Here is a 16,896-nt window from a genome sequence, read left to right as displayed (position 1 = left end):
GAAACTTTGATCACTTGGCCATGCTCATTTCCCAATGCAAGGTCTAATATGACCCTTTCCTCGGTTGGACTATCTACATCATGTTTTAAGAAACCCTTCCAGATGCACCAAACAAATTCGGCCTTGTCTAAACCCTTGGTACTAAGGGAGTCCCAGTCAATTTTGGGGCAGTTAAAACCACTCACTACAACATCCCTGTGGTTTCTTTAAATCTTTTCCTCACCTACCCAGATACCTTTCTCCTTATCACTCACTAGCTATTCATTGGCCTGTAATATTTTCCCATCTGAGTGACTGAACATTTCCTATTCCTGCGCTTTACCCATACGGCCTCACTGTTTGAGCCCTCTAGACTGTCCTCTTGAAGTACTGCTGTAAATATTCTCCCCAATCAGTAATGCAATTAGACTACCCCCTTTTCATCCCTCTCTATCACGTCTGGAACACCTAACCCTAGAAAGCTGAACTGCTAGTCTTGCCTTCTCTCAACCCAGCTTCTGTGATGGAACAACACCATAGTTCTATATACTAATTCTGGCTTTAAGCTCACTTGCCTTATGAGCTGTTCTCCTTGAATTAAAAGTAAATATATTTCAGGTCATTATTTCTGCTGTGTTCATTAATCTGCCCCTGTCTGTTCTTCCTTCTAGACTTCCTTGACTTAACGTCTACTTTCTGTTCAGTCTCTTCCACCTGCTCATCTACTGCACCTGGTTTCCATCCACTTGCCACATTAGTTTAAATCCTCATGAGCAGCACTAGCAAACCTCGCTGCATGGGTATTTGTGCCACTCAAGTTATGGTGCAAACCATTCTTCTTCTACAGGTCATACCTGCCCTGGCAGAGAACCCAATCATCCAGGTATCTGAAGCCCTCATTCCTACATCACATCTTCAGCTAAGTATTCAAATATATTATCTTCCAATCTTTTGCTTGGCTGGCACATGGCACAAGGAGTAATTCTGAGCTTACAACCCTGGAAGTCCTGCTTTGTAACTTTCTGCCTAACTCCCTAAATTTCCTTTACATGACCTCACCTCTCTTCCTATGTTGTTAATACCAACATGGACCATGACCTCTGGCTGCTCACTTTCCCCTTTCAGAACCTCAAAGACACCCTTGAACCTGGCACTAAAGGAGTGATACACATCTGGGAGTCTCACTCGTGACCACAGAAACACCTGTCTGTGCCCATGGCTATACAGTCCCCTATCACTACCATTTGCCTTCCCTGCTGTGCAACAAAACCAGCTGTGCTTTAAGTTGACCCAAGGCTCAATTGAGGGCTGCTGCTCGGTTTACCAATGATGGCAGCTGTCTCACACTATGGTGCAGCAATTCTCCCCCCAAATTGGCAAACGCTGCTGTTTTGCATCCCCTGAAAACAAACCATCTTCTGCCTCAGAGTGTCAATTTAAACTTCCTTTGAAGTTCCAGTATGTCGGTTTAGACTTGCCATGTAAAATTAGTCTAACACTCATGCTCAAAGGGTTCAAACATGAGTACAGTGGCTCAGGCAGTGTGTTTTTGTTTTGATGAACATCTCACTCTCTTTCCTTTCGGCCCTTTTACTCAAGTCCTATGTTGCAACACTTCTCATTACTCTTTATTATGTGTGATATAGTCCAATAGTGCGTTTGCTCTCCCAAAACAATTTTATGGAAGCTACCTTGTGCCGTTTTCCTCACAGAGCTTTTATGTTCTTTCATTCATACATAGCTCTATTTCCTTATTAGAGGCTATAACTGAAACATTTATAGTATGATTTTATAAATAGTTATAGACCTTCATTGACAAGGATGAATGGTGTCACCCTGAACAGAACTCTTTCCCTTTCAGATGGATTTTTTGTTTCACCTGTTAACGGTCAAAATGTTATTCCTTAAAGAAATGGAACATCTCCATTGACTCGTGAGAACCTCTGGCTCATGACCACTTAAAGTGGAGAAGAAGCACTTAGGACTTTGAGGCCATCCATCAGAAGCACATCAAACTCTTGTGGTAGGTGGGACACACCGTCTCACAAACTACCCACCCACCTGTCTCATAATGTACTTCCTGCCCGTCCATGGAAGAGCTTGTGGTCTCACATTTGCCCTATCAGCCACCTCAGACCTAAAAAAACAAGGGTGGAAGTGAGGTCAGCAGGTCCTGAGAGTGAAACCTCGAGGCTGGTGAGTCTGGAGGTCAGAGACCCTATGTATGTGTCTGGATCTACAGTCTAGAGGCTAGAGGCCCAGAAGCCACCTGTCCTGTGGTTTGAGGCCTGTGTGTGTGTTGGCAAAGGGGTTTGTTTTGTAGTTGTTGGCCTGTGGCTGCATGTTGTTCTGCTGAACATTGTGAGCATGTTGTGTTGGCGCCAGAATACGCGGTCACATCCGCAGATTGTGTTGGTCGTTAACGCAAATGGTGCATTTCACTGTATGTTTCAATGTACATGTGATTGATAATCAATCAAAATAAATAAATTTAAATCTCGGTCATCTTCCATCCTATGTGTCTGCTCAAGAAGATGTGACATGAAACGTAAAACATAGAAGAGTACAGCAAGGAGCAACCCCTTAGGTCTATAAAGTCCGTGCTGACCAAGATACCAACTTAAACTGTCCAACTGTATATCCATGATCTACATATGCCCCTCTATTGCCTGCCCAATCATGTGTCTGTCTAAATGCACCTGAATCATTGTCATTGTATGTACTTCCACCACTCCCCTAATAGCGCAGAGAAGCTTATTTCCCATCTAATTAAGTCAGGTCAAGGGGATGAGAACAGGGATTTAAAAATCAGAATTTCTGAAATTAAGTACAAACATGCGTCCATTTAATGGAAACCAGGTACATACAGGAGATGAAAGGGTTAGAATATATTAACTAGCTGAAACCAGATAAGGTACAAAGAAGATGGTGCAGAATGTTATCAGCCACGTTGGTTTATTGTGTTGAGTGGTCTGTTCTGGTGCTACAGATGTTACGTTCCACTGTAAAAAAAACATTCTGAAATACTAAACATAGTAAATGAAACGCTAAACATAGAAAATGCTTAACAACAATACCCTGATGTTAAAAAGTGTCTTTAAAATGAAATTTTGAGAGCAGAAACATCCAGAAACTAAAAGCAAAGCGGTTTTAGGAAAGTTACGGAGACAATTAAAGACATTATTGGAACAATAGGTCTGTGAATTCAGAACATAGAACATAGAAAACCTACAGCACCATACAGGCCCTTCGGCCCACGATGCTGTGCCAAACATATGCTTACTTTAGAAATTACCTTGGGTTACCCATAGCTCTCTATTTTCCTGAGCTCCATGTACCTGTCCAGGAGTCTCTTAAAAGACCCTATTGTATCCACTTCCACCACCGTCGCCAGCAGCCCATTCCGCGCACTCACCACTCTCTGCATAAAAAAACTTACCCCTTCTGTACCCTCTTCCAAGCACCTTAAAACCGTGCCCTCTCATGGAAAAAAGCCTCTGGCTATCCACACGATCAATGCCTCTCATCATCTTATACACCTCTGTCAGGTCACCTGTCATCTTCCGTCACTCCAAGGAGAAAAGGCCAAGTTCGCTCAACCTATCCTCATAGGGAATGCTCCCCAATCCAGGCAACATCCTTGTAAATCTCCTCTGCAACCTTTCTATAGTTTCCACATCGTTCCTGTAGTGAGCACAGTACTCCAAGTGGGGTCTGACCAGGATCCTATATAGCTGTAACATTACCTCTCGGCTCTTAAACTTAATCCCACGGTTGATGAAGGCCAATGCACCATATGCCTTCTTAACCATACAGTCAACCTGCGCAGCAGCTTTGATTGTTCTACGGACTCGAACCTCAAGATCCCTGTGATCCTCCAGACTGCCAAGAGTCTTACCATTAATACTACATTCTGCCATCATATTTGACCTACCAAAATGAACCACCTCACACTTATCTGGGTTGAACTCCTTCTGCCACTTCTCAGCCCAGTTTTGCATCCTATTGATGTCCCGCTGTAATCTCTGACAGCCCTCCACACTATCCACAACATCCCCATCCTTTGTGTCATCAGCAAATTTACTAACCCATCCCTCCACTTCCTCATCCAGGTCATTTATAAAAATCATGAAGAGAAGGGGGTCCCAGAACAGATCCCTAAGACACATCACTGGTCACCGACCTCCATGCAGAATATGACCCATTTACAACCTCTCTTTGCTTTCCATGAGCAAGCCAATTTGGATCCACAAAGCAAGGTCCCCTTAGGTCCCCTTGGATCCCATGCCTCCTTACTTTCTCAAAAAGCCCTGCATGGGGTACCTTATCAAGTGTCTTGCTGAAATCCATATACACTACATCTACGGTTCTACTTTCAATGTTTTTAGTCACATCCTCAAAAAATTCTATCAGGCTTGTAAGGCATGAACTGCCTTTGACAAACCCCTGCTGACTATTCCTAATCATATTATGCCTCTCAGGATCTTCTCCATCAACTTACCAACCACTGAAGAAAGATTCACTGGTCTATAATTTCCTGGGCTATCTCTACTCCCTTTCTTGAATAAGGGAACAACATCAGCAACCCTCCAATCCTCCAGAACCTCTCCCGTCCCCATTGATGATGCAAAGATCATCGCCAAAGGCTCATCAATCTCCTCCCTCGCCTCCCACAGTAGCCTGGGGTACATCTCATCTGGTCCTGATGACTTATCCAACTTGATGCTTTCCAAAAGCTCCAGTACATCCTCTTTCTTAATGTCTACATGCTCAAGCTTTTCAGTCCGCTGTAAGCTATCCCTACAATCACCAAGGTCCTTTTCCGTAATGAATACTGAAGCAAAGTATTCATTAAGTATCTCCGCTATCTCCTCTGGTTCCATACACACTTTTCCACTGTCACACTTGGTTGGTCCTATTCTCTCATGTATTATCCTTTTGCTCTTCACATACTTGTAGAATGCCTTGGGGCTTTCCTTAATTCTGCTCACCAAGGTCTTCTCATGGCCCCTTCTGGCTCTCCTAATTTCATTCTTAAGCTCCTTCCTGCTAGCTTTATAGTTTTCTAGATCTCTGTCATTACCTTTCCTAACTTGTCTGTTCCTATCCCTCTCCAATGCTATGGTAAAGGAGATAGAATTGTGATCACTATCTCCAAAATGCTCTCCCACTGAGAGACCTGACACCTGACCTGGTTCATTTCCCAATACCAGATCAAGTACAGCCTCTCCTCTTGTAGGCTTATCTACATATTCTGTCAGGAAACCTTGCTGAGCACACCTAACTAACTCCACCCCATCTAAACCCTTTGCTCTCAGGAGATAAAAATGTAGGAACATAGAAAACCTACAGCACAACACAGGCCCTTTGGGCCACAAAGCTGTGTCAAACATATCCTTACCTTACAACTACCTAGGCTTACACATAGCCCTCTATTTTTCTAAGTTCCATGTATCCATCCAGGAGTCTCTTAAAAGACCCTGTCATTTCCACCTCCACTGCCACCGCCGGCAGCCCATTCCATGTACTTACCACTCTCTGCGTAAAAAAACTTACCCCTGACATCTCCTCTGTACCTACTTCCAAGCACCTTAAACTGTGCCCTCTCATGCTAGCTGTTTCAGCCCTGGGAAAAAGCCTCTGACTATCCACACGATCAATGCCTCTCATTATCTTGTACACCTCTATCAGGTCACCTCTCATCCTCCGTCATTCTAAGGAGAAAAGGCCGAGTTCATTCAATCTACTTTCATAAGGCATGCTCTCCAGTCCAGGCAACATCCTTGTAAATCTCCTCTGCACCATTTCTATGCTTTCCACATCCATGTCCTTCCTGTAGTGAGGCAACCAGAAATGAGCACAGTACTCCAAATGGGGTCTGACCAGGGTCCTATAAAGCTGCAACATTAGCGTAGCAGCTTTGAGTGTCCTATGGACTCAGACCCCAAGATCCCTCTGATCCTCCACACTTACCATTAATACTATATTCTGCCATTATATTTGACCTACCAAAATGAACCACCTCACACTTATCTGAGCTGAACTCCATCTGCCACTCCTCAGGCCAGTTTTGCATCCTATCAATGTCCTGCTGTAACCTCTGACAGCCCTCCACACTATCCACTACACCCCCAACCTTTGTGTCATCATCAAATTTCCTAAACCATCCCTCCACTTCCTCATCCAGGCCATTTATAAAAATCACAAAGAGAAGGGGTTCCAAAACAGATCCCTAAGGCGCACCACTGGTCACCAACCTCCATGCAGAATATGACCCATTTACGACCACTCTTTGCCTTCTGTAGGCAAGCTAATTCTGGATCCACAAAGCAATATCCCCTTGGATCTCATGCCTCCTTACTTTCTCAATAAGCCTGGCATGGGGCACCTTATCAAACGCCTTGCTAAAATACATATACACTACATCTACGGCTCTACCTTCATCAATGTGCTTAATCACATCCTCAAAAAATTCAATCAGGCTTGTAAGGCATGACTGCCTTTTGCAAAGCTCTGCTGACTATTCCTAATCATATTATGCCTCTCCAAATTTTGGGGAGAATGCTAATCAATATTGGGGAAATTAAAATCTCCCACCACAACAACCCTGTTATTATTGCATCTTTTCAGAATCTGTCTCCCTAGCTGCTCCTATAAAAAATCACCCAGTAGAGTTATTGACCCCTTCCTGTTCTTAACTTCTACCCAGAGACTTAGTAGACAATCCCTCCATGACTTCCTCCTTTTCTGCAGCCGTGACACTATCTGATCAGCAGTGCCATGCCCCCACCTCATTTGCCTCCCTCCCTGTCCTTTCTGAAACATCTAAAGCCTGGCACTCTAAATAACTATTCCTGCTCTTGAGCCATCCAAGTCTCTGTACTGGCCACACCATCATAGCTCCAAGTACTGATCCATGCTCTAAGTTCATCTGCTTTGTTCTTGATGCTTCTTGCATTAAAATAGACACATCTCAAACCATCAGTCTGAGCTCATCCCTTCTCTATCAACTGCCTATCCTCCCTCTCACACGACCTACAAGCTTTCTCTATTTTTGAGCCAACTTCCCTTTCCTCCATCACCAACCCCCAGCAATTCTAGTTTAAACTCTCCCCAATAGCCTTAGCAAACTCCCCTGCCAGGATATTAGTCCCCCTCGGATTCAAGTGCAACCCGTCCTTTTTGTACAGGTCACTCCTGCCTTAAAAGAGGTCCCAATGATCCAGAAATATGAATCTCTGCCCCTTGTTCCATCTCTCAGCCATGCATTTATCCTCCACCTCACCCGAGATTACTACCTTTGAGGTCCTGTTTCTCAACTTCCTTCCTAGCTCCCTGTCGCCCATTTTCAGGACTTCCTCCCTTTTCCTACCTATGTCGTTGGTACCAATATGTACCATGACCTCTGACTATTCACATTCTCGCTTCAGGATATCGTGGACATGATCAGAAACATCCCAGACCCTGGCACCTGGGAGGAAATCTACCATCCGAGTTTCTTTCCTGCATCCACAGAATCGCCTGTCTGACCCCCTAACTATAGAGTCCCCTGTCACTGCTGCCATCCTCTTCCTTTCCTTACCCTTCTGAGCCACAGGGCCAGACTCTATGCCCTCCTACTCTGTCACCCGCTCCATAAAGCTGTCTTCTTTTAAATCCTTCCCGCCGGTCTAACTCGCTGACGTCCACATGCTTGCACAGTCGTGCCTTGATCAAAGTCAATGAAGAAGGAACAAGAGGAGATTAGGAACAACGTAAATCAAGATATTTGAAAAATCAACAAAAAATGGTGGGAACAGGAGCCCAGAGTTAAAGGATACTGTTGTATTTGACAGGAACACAGCACCAATTGTGGTTCAATTTTCCAAATTAGACAAAAAAAATCAGTGCTCTTTGGATAAAGAACCAATGAATTTCAGTATAATATGAAAGAGGATGGCTTCAGGACAGACTTCAAGCTTTGTGTTGAATTTTAGTGGCATTTGTGGAATGCACTGCAGGAACTGAAGGGAAAAGAAAACTATGGAACAGGGCTTTTGCAATGAAACTGTAGAATAACAATGAAAGCAATAGTACAAGGTAAAACTTACCTTGCAGTTGCAGGGTTAAATTGATTGAAGCTCAACTCAAATGTAATGATTATGATTAAAGTTTAACATTTTATTGACTATTCCACAGTGTAAATTCAGTAAAAATATCAATAGCAAATATTCAAAGCAAAACTGAATATTGAATTTACTTAAAAAGAGTGTAGAATTTCAAAATTTGTGTGCTCCTTTTTATACACTTATTAGAAAACCAGACAGAAAGCACAGAATTTTAAGTTAAATGAAACTTAGGGAATTTAGGACAATATCAAGAATTACTCAAAGTGATTAGACATTATTAAACTTTAATTGGCTATTATCCATAAAGTGGTGGAAAGGCATTCTCATCAGCAAATAATTAATAGACATTGATGTGATTATTGGTTGCCTGGGAGCACTAATACTAACAGTTGTGCTGCCTTAGATTAATTTGGTTCCAACTGTTACATCCACCCTCACAATCTTTCCAGCTTTGCAAAACATTTTGCTTTGAAGAATTAGTATTCTGCTCTTTAAATCAAAAAACGTCAGTGCCTGAAATCAAAAATACCCCCACTTTTGCCATCCATTCAAATTAAATCTATTTCCCTGTGCTCTCTCTCCATAGTTGCTACTGAACCCAAATGAATGTTTACAATTTTGCTGCTAATGATGACACAGGCAATTCTTCTCCCACTGTGTCTTAATCTTAAACTCAAAGAAGCATTCCTGCTGAAATCAGTGTGATATTTTCAGTTTTCACCCTCATCTCACTAAAAGAGACTGTCAATTTAATGCAAAATCACAAGTACCCAGCAACGGTGTGCTAGTCCAGATTACTATTTATAGTTTGCTTTTAAATAATTACGTATGTTTTCTACTCTAATTATCATTAGGTAAGTGCATGCTGAGCAAAGTATAGGCAAATGTAAGAGTAATGAATATGATAGCAATTTAAGATCTCTATATAATAGGATCATTGATTTTGCGTAGTAATTGTTCACTGGAAAATATATTTAAAAATTACAGAATACACCATGGAGTAATTTAAATTATAATCTGAAGGAATACATACAGATTGAGTACAGCTTCTCCCAAAATGCTTGGAGCCAGAAGTGTTTTGGAATTTGGATATTTTCAGATTTTGGAATATATAATGATATAATTAGCTTGAGATTGCCATCATTCCCAACTCTGAATTTATGTGCTACTGGTAAGCAGTCTTTGTCCTACACTTGTTCATCACACATATGTAATTAACAATAAAATATTATTACATACCATTTATTTAAAGAAAATATAATGTGCTGTGGGTAACAAAAACAGCACAGCAGCATCGGGAGAATACCTGAATCAGCTGCTGAACAACAACAAACAACGGTAGGCTTTCAGCCTCCACCTACAATGCTAAATTTTGATTATAAGACTACAGTATACTGTATCTGTATTTTACTTCTTGTTTAGGTCTTATTAAAACAATCTACAATGTTCTGGTGTTAGACTTTCATCAGCAACAATCTTTGCAAACTTATCAATGAATTTCTCTGCTACTTCGTGATTAGCAGTTTCTGTATCTTTAAAATCTTTAAAAATTTAATGCCTTGCCTTTTCTTAAATTTCTGCAACCAGCCTGCTGAATATTCACAATTAGCTTCAATTTTCAGTTCATCGTGATAGATCTTTGCCTGTTTCATGATCAGCATACTGTTAAGTGGCATATGTTCACTCCAATGCTGACGAATCCTCTTTCAATATGATTGATTTCTTTATTTATTGCTTTATGCAGTGTTTTTTCTATTTTTCATTAACTTCTGTTCATTACATATGTGAGGCTATTTTTCATTAACTTCTGTTCATTGCATTTGTGAGGTCACTTCACAGAACTGTATGGGATGTGCAGAGATCTGTGCATTGCCTGGGAACCTTCCCAGCGCCTGGTGGAATTTTCCATTTGTGATGTCACGTCAGCATTCAAAACATTTTGGATTTCAGAGGTTTTCGGAATTTGGGATTTTGGATAAGGGATTCTCAACCTGTATTAAGATCAACAATAAATTACTTAGATTAATTTTTAAGCAAAATTATCTTACTGTGGTTTGCTAATTCAAAATGGTCAACAAGTAAAAGAGCAATTCATTTATTTAAAGTTTGTAAATAAATATTTTCTTTCCACTTCAATGTTTTTTTTTACATTTTTGAATATTTCTCTGAGTGAGACCAGGGACTAACATGTAGGCTTGCCACAATGGAGGCATTTCCAGAAGGTTACTTATTTATTTATGGAGCTACAGCTCCGAACAGATCCTCCCAGCCCTTTGAGCCGTGCTGCTCAGCAACCCCCAATTTAACCCTAGCCTAATCACGGGACAATTTACAATGACCAATTAACCGACCAACTGGTACGTCTTTGGACTGTGGGAGCAAACCCGAGCTCCTGGAGAAAACCCATGTGGTCATGGGGAGAACGTACAAACTTCTTACAATCAGCAGTGGGGGAATTTTCCTTCATTTCTCAGAAGTGAATGAAGGAAAATATCACACTTTTAGTCCTAATTTGTTTGAATTATTTACTGAACTTCAAGAAGAAAATAACTTCTACTTTTATAAGAAGATATTTGGAATGTTATCATTCCTAATATCTTATAAAATCATGAAGAGAAGAAGAAAGCCCTTAACTCCGAGTGGAGTCATCGGGACGCCGTCATGATGGCGTTTTTTTTAGCAGGCTTTCTTATTTTTACGAGGCCGAGTTGCTAGCTCAACACTCAACCCAGCACGGATGGAAAGCGTGCAAGGGAGCCGGCTGGATTCGAACTCGGGAGCCTTCATAATCCCTGAAAAAGTTCCTTCAGCACACTGACTCCATGCTAATCACTAAGCACCCATTTACACTAACCCTACACTAGTCCCGTTTTATTCTCTCCAAATTCCCATCTACCATTCACCTACACACTAGGGGCAATTTACAGTAACCAGCCCAACTGTCTTTGGAATGTGGGAGGAACCCAGAGGAAACACATAAGGGCAGGGGAAGAGTGTTCCCAGACAACAGTAACGGTCAGGATTAAATCTGGTCTCCGAAGCTGTGGGGGTGTGGCTCCACTAACTGTGCCACTGTGCCTTATGTGAGGTTAGAATGAGAATCAGAGAGAATGATCTAATTTCATATTTCAGGAATGACTGTTAAAGATATAGCTAGATTGGAGAGAGAACAAAAAAAGACATTAAGGAACTCTCTTCATCAACTCAGCTTGATAAGTGTACTGTGAGGAACATGAATATTTTACAGATATGAAGATACTTTACCTAAAGGAGAATGCTATACCTTTCATTTTCAAAGCTCAACCAGTAATTTAAGTTTGAAAGAAAAGATTAGGGATGAACTAAGGAGACTACAGGACATAAATATCATTGAACTGATTGAGTTTCCTTATTGAACTGCTCCTATATTTCCTGGACTTGCAGATGGTACAGTTAGGATCTGTGGTTAGAATCAATGGAGAGGGAAAGGTACTTCTACCTCTGACTGATAACTTCATGACCTAGCTAAATGGAGGATAGACCTGTATAGTCCCCAGAAACATAGGAGATTCTACAGATGCTGGAAATTCTGAGCAACACACACAAAATGCTAGAGGGAATCAGAAAGTTTCTCCCGACGAAGGGTCTTGGTCTGAAATTTCGAATGGCCATTTCCTTCCAAGAATGCAACCTGACTTGCTGAGTTCCTTCAGCATTTTGTATGTGTTGCTCTTTATAACCCTCAGCATGTTACATGTTTACCAGCAGAATGAGTTGGGTAAAGCTTCTAAGAATAATTTCAGCAGAGCGAATCAGATCAGGGTTGACATCACCAACTATCTAGACTCCTTGTACCCAGCATGTTAAAGCAACATACGTGGAGTAACACGTTTTAATTTGAGGAAAATTATAAATTTGTTATTGCCACTTGTGAAATTATGAATAACTTGTCATCACAAGCTGTGAAACAAACTGCACTACTTGCTCTACATTCTAAGCTAATGTCAGCCTACCAGTCTGCTCCAGAAACAGAGTAACCCTGGAAGGTAAGGTTCAATACAAAAGGGTCCTCGTATAAAATAACAGCTCGCTATGTGGGAGTAATGCATTAGGATTCAAAGAGGATTGCTTACAGAATAGAAAATGTGGAATAAACAGGTCATTTCTAAGTTGGTAGGCTTTTGCTAGGAAAGTGTCACAAGTCCACAGTTGGGCTCTCAACTAAAGATGAAAGGCTAGAGAGGAATATTCCAAATTTTCTGATAAAACAAAGCAGGAAACTGAACTGTGAGCATGACACAGAGTTTGCATTAGGTTTAAATGGGCAAGAAAGTGACAGATGGAGCACGATGTGGGTCAGTGTAAGGTTAATCACATTGGTAGGAAGCTCAGAAACGTAGAATGATGAGCAGCAAGTAATCAATGAAATGCCCCTGTAAGCAATTAGGAAGAAAGTAGTTCTGTGACCTTCTTGCGAGGTAGCTCGAATGGCAGAATGAAGGCCTGGAATTTATATTAGGTGGCCCAAGATTATGAGCTTTATGCAGTACAATAGCTAAGGGAAAAAATGTTGGGAAAAGTCAACAGAGAAGTTACAATCTCAGTCTCTAAAGTTATGTACGCATCTAACCAACCTGCACTCAGAAGCACTCAGTCATATGCAGTGGCATCTAGTGCTATGTGATATATGCCCACTCGCCATTGCACTTATTTTCATCCAAACACCTTAGAAAATTGGGTCACTTATGCAGAATAGGTATTACGTAAAAGGGGACCTGGCCGAATAAGTCCCAGAATCAGAAATATTATTATATAACATGAAATTTGTTGTTTTGTGGCAGTAGTACAGTGCAAAGACATTAGCACTAAGAGAAGATTGTTACTATAGAAAGTTACTAAACATTATCAAATCAAATCATTTAATTATCATTCAAGCCATATGTAGATACAGCTCAACGAGACAGTGTTTCTCCAGGGCCAAGGTGCAAATCATTCAAAATAGCAAGTAATCATTCAAAAGTAGCGAGTGACATAATTCATAATAGCAAGCAAAGAAGCTTATTCACTTGAAAAAAACCATATACACAGTCCAAGACCCTGAGCAACAATGACCAACAATCAATGGTACGGTCCCCCTTCAGTGTGCAGACACACACAATCTAGCCTGTCATTCTACCTTCGAACATGGGAGGGCAGCACTGATGGCGAAGCCAGGCCCCGGACAAGCTCAAACGCCACGCTGTAAATGCTTCCGCGTCTTACCTGGTCTGCAGCAATTTTTGAAAATTACAAAAATAGTTAAATAGCGCAAAAGAAAGGAATAATGAGTTGGTGCTTATGGGTTTATGGACTGTTCAGAAATCTGATGGCAGAGGGGAAGAAGCCATTTCTGAATCATTGGCGTGAGTCTTCAGGCTCCTGTAGCTCCTCTCTGATGGTAGTAATGAGAAGAGGACATGTCCTGGATGTGGAGGGTCCTTAGGTCATGGAGGTCAAGATTGTGAACCCACTTCAAAAAATATCCAGGCTAAAATATCTTGGTAAAATTATATACAGTCGGATGTAGCTTTGATCCATATCACACGGAAGGAAGGACAATGATTTACTTAACTAACTGGGGATATAACTAAAGTTAACCATTCACCCTGGATGGGAGGCAGTTATTCTATGTCAAGGCATTAAACAGGATTGGGTTATACTGTACTGACTGGAGTTTAAGAAAAAGAGATCTTATTTTGAAGTGGCAAAAAGAAATGCTGAAAGGCTGTTTCTTCTGGTTAGAGAGTCTAGAAATAATCTGAGGATTATGTTACCTATTTAGCATTGAGATAAGGAGAAATATCTTTAATCAGAGGTTTGTGGAATGTTTGGAATCCTCTATTCCAATGAAATGTGGATATCACTCAATTAGTATCTTCTAGACTGTGAGCTGTTTCCCTTAATTCTTTTAGTGTCCAAAAACACCGAGGGTATAAAGGAAAGCTGGTAATGGGCTGGAAGGTGGATGAGGATTCATGTCAGCCATGACATTGAATGGAGCAGGCCTGAAGAGACTTACAGCCTGTTTGTTCTTTCTTATTCTTAGTGTGACATTTTCTCAGCTTGCTCAGCTACATCAACCTCTAATACCTCATCCTGTCACTTCCTTCTGAATTGTTAATCAGACCATCTGTGCCATTTAATTATGTAAATTATGGGACTTTGACTAACCTACCAGTTCCTCATAGAGTCAGAATCAGCATTATTCAGATATATATCTACAAGTTCCAGAATGCATAATGAAGTTTATCAATTTCTGGTGCCAGTATAGAATCTTCATGAAATCCTCCTTGTTTCTGGATTCTGACGAGTTAGAAAGAAAAAAAATTAAGCTTGTTTCCTACCATTCATATTTCCCTTCTTGCTACACCCATTGGTGTCAATTGGGATAAAAGGTATGGAAAGCACTTTCAGATATTTAGCATTAGCGCATTGTTAAATCAAGCTATCACTGGGTTCAGGTCCTGCAACAATTCCATTGCCTAGTATATTGGTTGAGTTTCAATTCACTTTGACTTCTCTTAGGGCTTGCCTCTTGTGGGAATTTGTAATTTGCTGGCGTGATAAAATAATCCATGTTATTGTTAATCAGGGATCTCAAATTTAATTTTAGCATGTCAGACAATGATGAGGTAAACTCTGGCAGATTCATCCACGTGTGCAATGTGGCTTGAATATTATTCCTGGTAATATTACAGGATTTTAGCTCCCAGGGTGATAATCTTAAGATCATGAATACATTTTTAGTGTGAATGTGGGTTTGCACCTGAAATTTATATTAAATTACTAACACCTTGCAAAAGCAGAAGGACCAACTGTTGGTAAATGAGCGTAATATGGATATGTATAGACAGGTCTGGATGGATTTAGTATGGAAAAGCTTGTTTCTGTACTAAGTAGATGTCTATGATTATTACAACATCTTTGATCTTGAAAGGCAACTAAATCTAGTTTTGTACTCGACAGGCAACTAAAAGGTTCTGACAGATGTACAGAAAGGTCATTGCTACCAATTACCATTATTTTAATCCACTTCTCTTTTCTAATTTCAGTAAGATCATTATTTGCTCTACTCCAAGAAATTTCTGGCTGGTCTCTTTTTGACCTATATTTCCAAATTTATCATAGTGATTCTTGTTTGAGAGTGGTCCATGTTTAACTTCTGTGGGTTGACGTTTAAATCTTTTGGTGTTCATGTCTAACATTGGTTAGCCAAAAATGTTGAAGTAAGCTGCCCCAAAGATTTCTGAGGATGTGGAGACAAGTTGATGAACCAGTTAGGAACTCTTGCTTCATTAAACTTAGAATGGTACTGTAGCTGGTGGGTTGTGGTGGCCCAGTGACTGCCTCACAGTTCCTGTGACCCACATTTGATCTTTTTTAGTGTGGAACTTAGACATTCCCTCTGTTACCATATGTATTTTATCAAAATTCTCCAGTTTTGTCCCAAAGTCATCCTGGTTGGTGAATAACAGGGTGGTTGGTGGTTGAAGTTATGGGGATGCAAGAGGAATGGTATGATTAGTGTCATTGGTTAATGTGGATGTACTGGCCTGCTTAGGTGTAATATGACACTATGATTCAGCAGTTTTGGTGCTCAGATGTAATTTTTTTCTAATATCAATCCGTGAGTCTTCTTTCTTTCACCTGATCGATTTTTACATCAAACAGGCTGCTCTTTCTTGTCTCCAGAATACTTTAGTTGACAATAAAGTGGAAAGGCATCAGCCTCACATTTCTTCAATGGTCTTGCATGTTTCTCTTAAAAGAAAATGAGAATATCAGAACTAGTAGAGTATTTAAAGCCCCATTTCTTCCAGACCTGGATGATATCACTTAGCTTCAATTTTGAAATAGAGTGAGTCTAAGCTATTTCTGACTATTTTCCACAAATAACTGTGCTTATTTGCTCCCTCTATTTTTTTTGGGAAGTAGATAATTTGTTTTGTCATGGAAATGGTTTTTGACTCATACAAGATGCTCAGGGTGGACTTGCAGAATACATCAGTGCTAACGAAATCTGTGTGTTGTGAAACGTAGCTCAATAGATGACATCTATTTACTGCATCAAGGAAGTCACTAGCCTTGAGACAGTTTTTTTTTCTTAATCAGTATGCCCAATCTCAACAATGATGAAATATGTTTGGCGATGTTATGGATAATGTAGAAGGTTGTCATAGGACATTGATAGGATGCAGAGCTGGGTGGAAAAGTGGCAGATGGAGTTCATTCTGGAGAATTGTGAAGCGATACACTTAGGAAGGTTGAACATGAAGGCAGAGTACAAGGTTCCACCCCCGTGCTTAACAGTTGGAGAGGTGTTCTTTTCATGAAATTCTGCACCATTTTTTCTCCAAACATACCTTTGCTCATTGCAGCCAAAAAGTTCTATTTTAACTTCATCAGTCCACAGGACTTGTTTCCAAAATGCATCAGGCTTGGTTAGATGTTCCTCTGAACCTTTTGGATAGAACTTTTTGGCCGCAATGAGCAAAGGTATGTTTGGAGAAAAAAGGGGGCAGAATTTCATGAAAAGAACCCCTCTCCAACTGATCATGCTTTGGGCTTGTGTTGCAGCCAGTGGCATGGGGAGCATTCTCGAGTAGAGGGAAGAATGAATTCAATTAAATACCAGCAAATTTTGGAAGCAAACATCACACCGTCTGTAAAAAAGCCCAAGATGAAAAGAGGATGGCTTCTACAACAGGATAATGATCCTAAAGACACCTCAAAATCCACAATGGACTACCTCAAGAGGCGCAAGCTGAAGGTTTTGACATGGCCCTCACAG

Source organism: Mobula birostris, chromosome 7 (genome assembly GCF_030028105.1).
Source record: "Mobula birostris isolate sMobBir1 chromosome 7, sMobBir1.hap1, whole genome shotgun sequence".
In the NCBI taxonomy this organism is placed as follows: domain Eukaryota; kingdom Metazoa; phylum Chordata; class Chondrichthyes; order Myliobatiformes; family Myliobatidae; genus Mobula; species Mobula birostris.
This window is presented reverse-complemented; position numbering follows the sequence as displayed.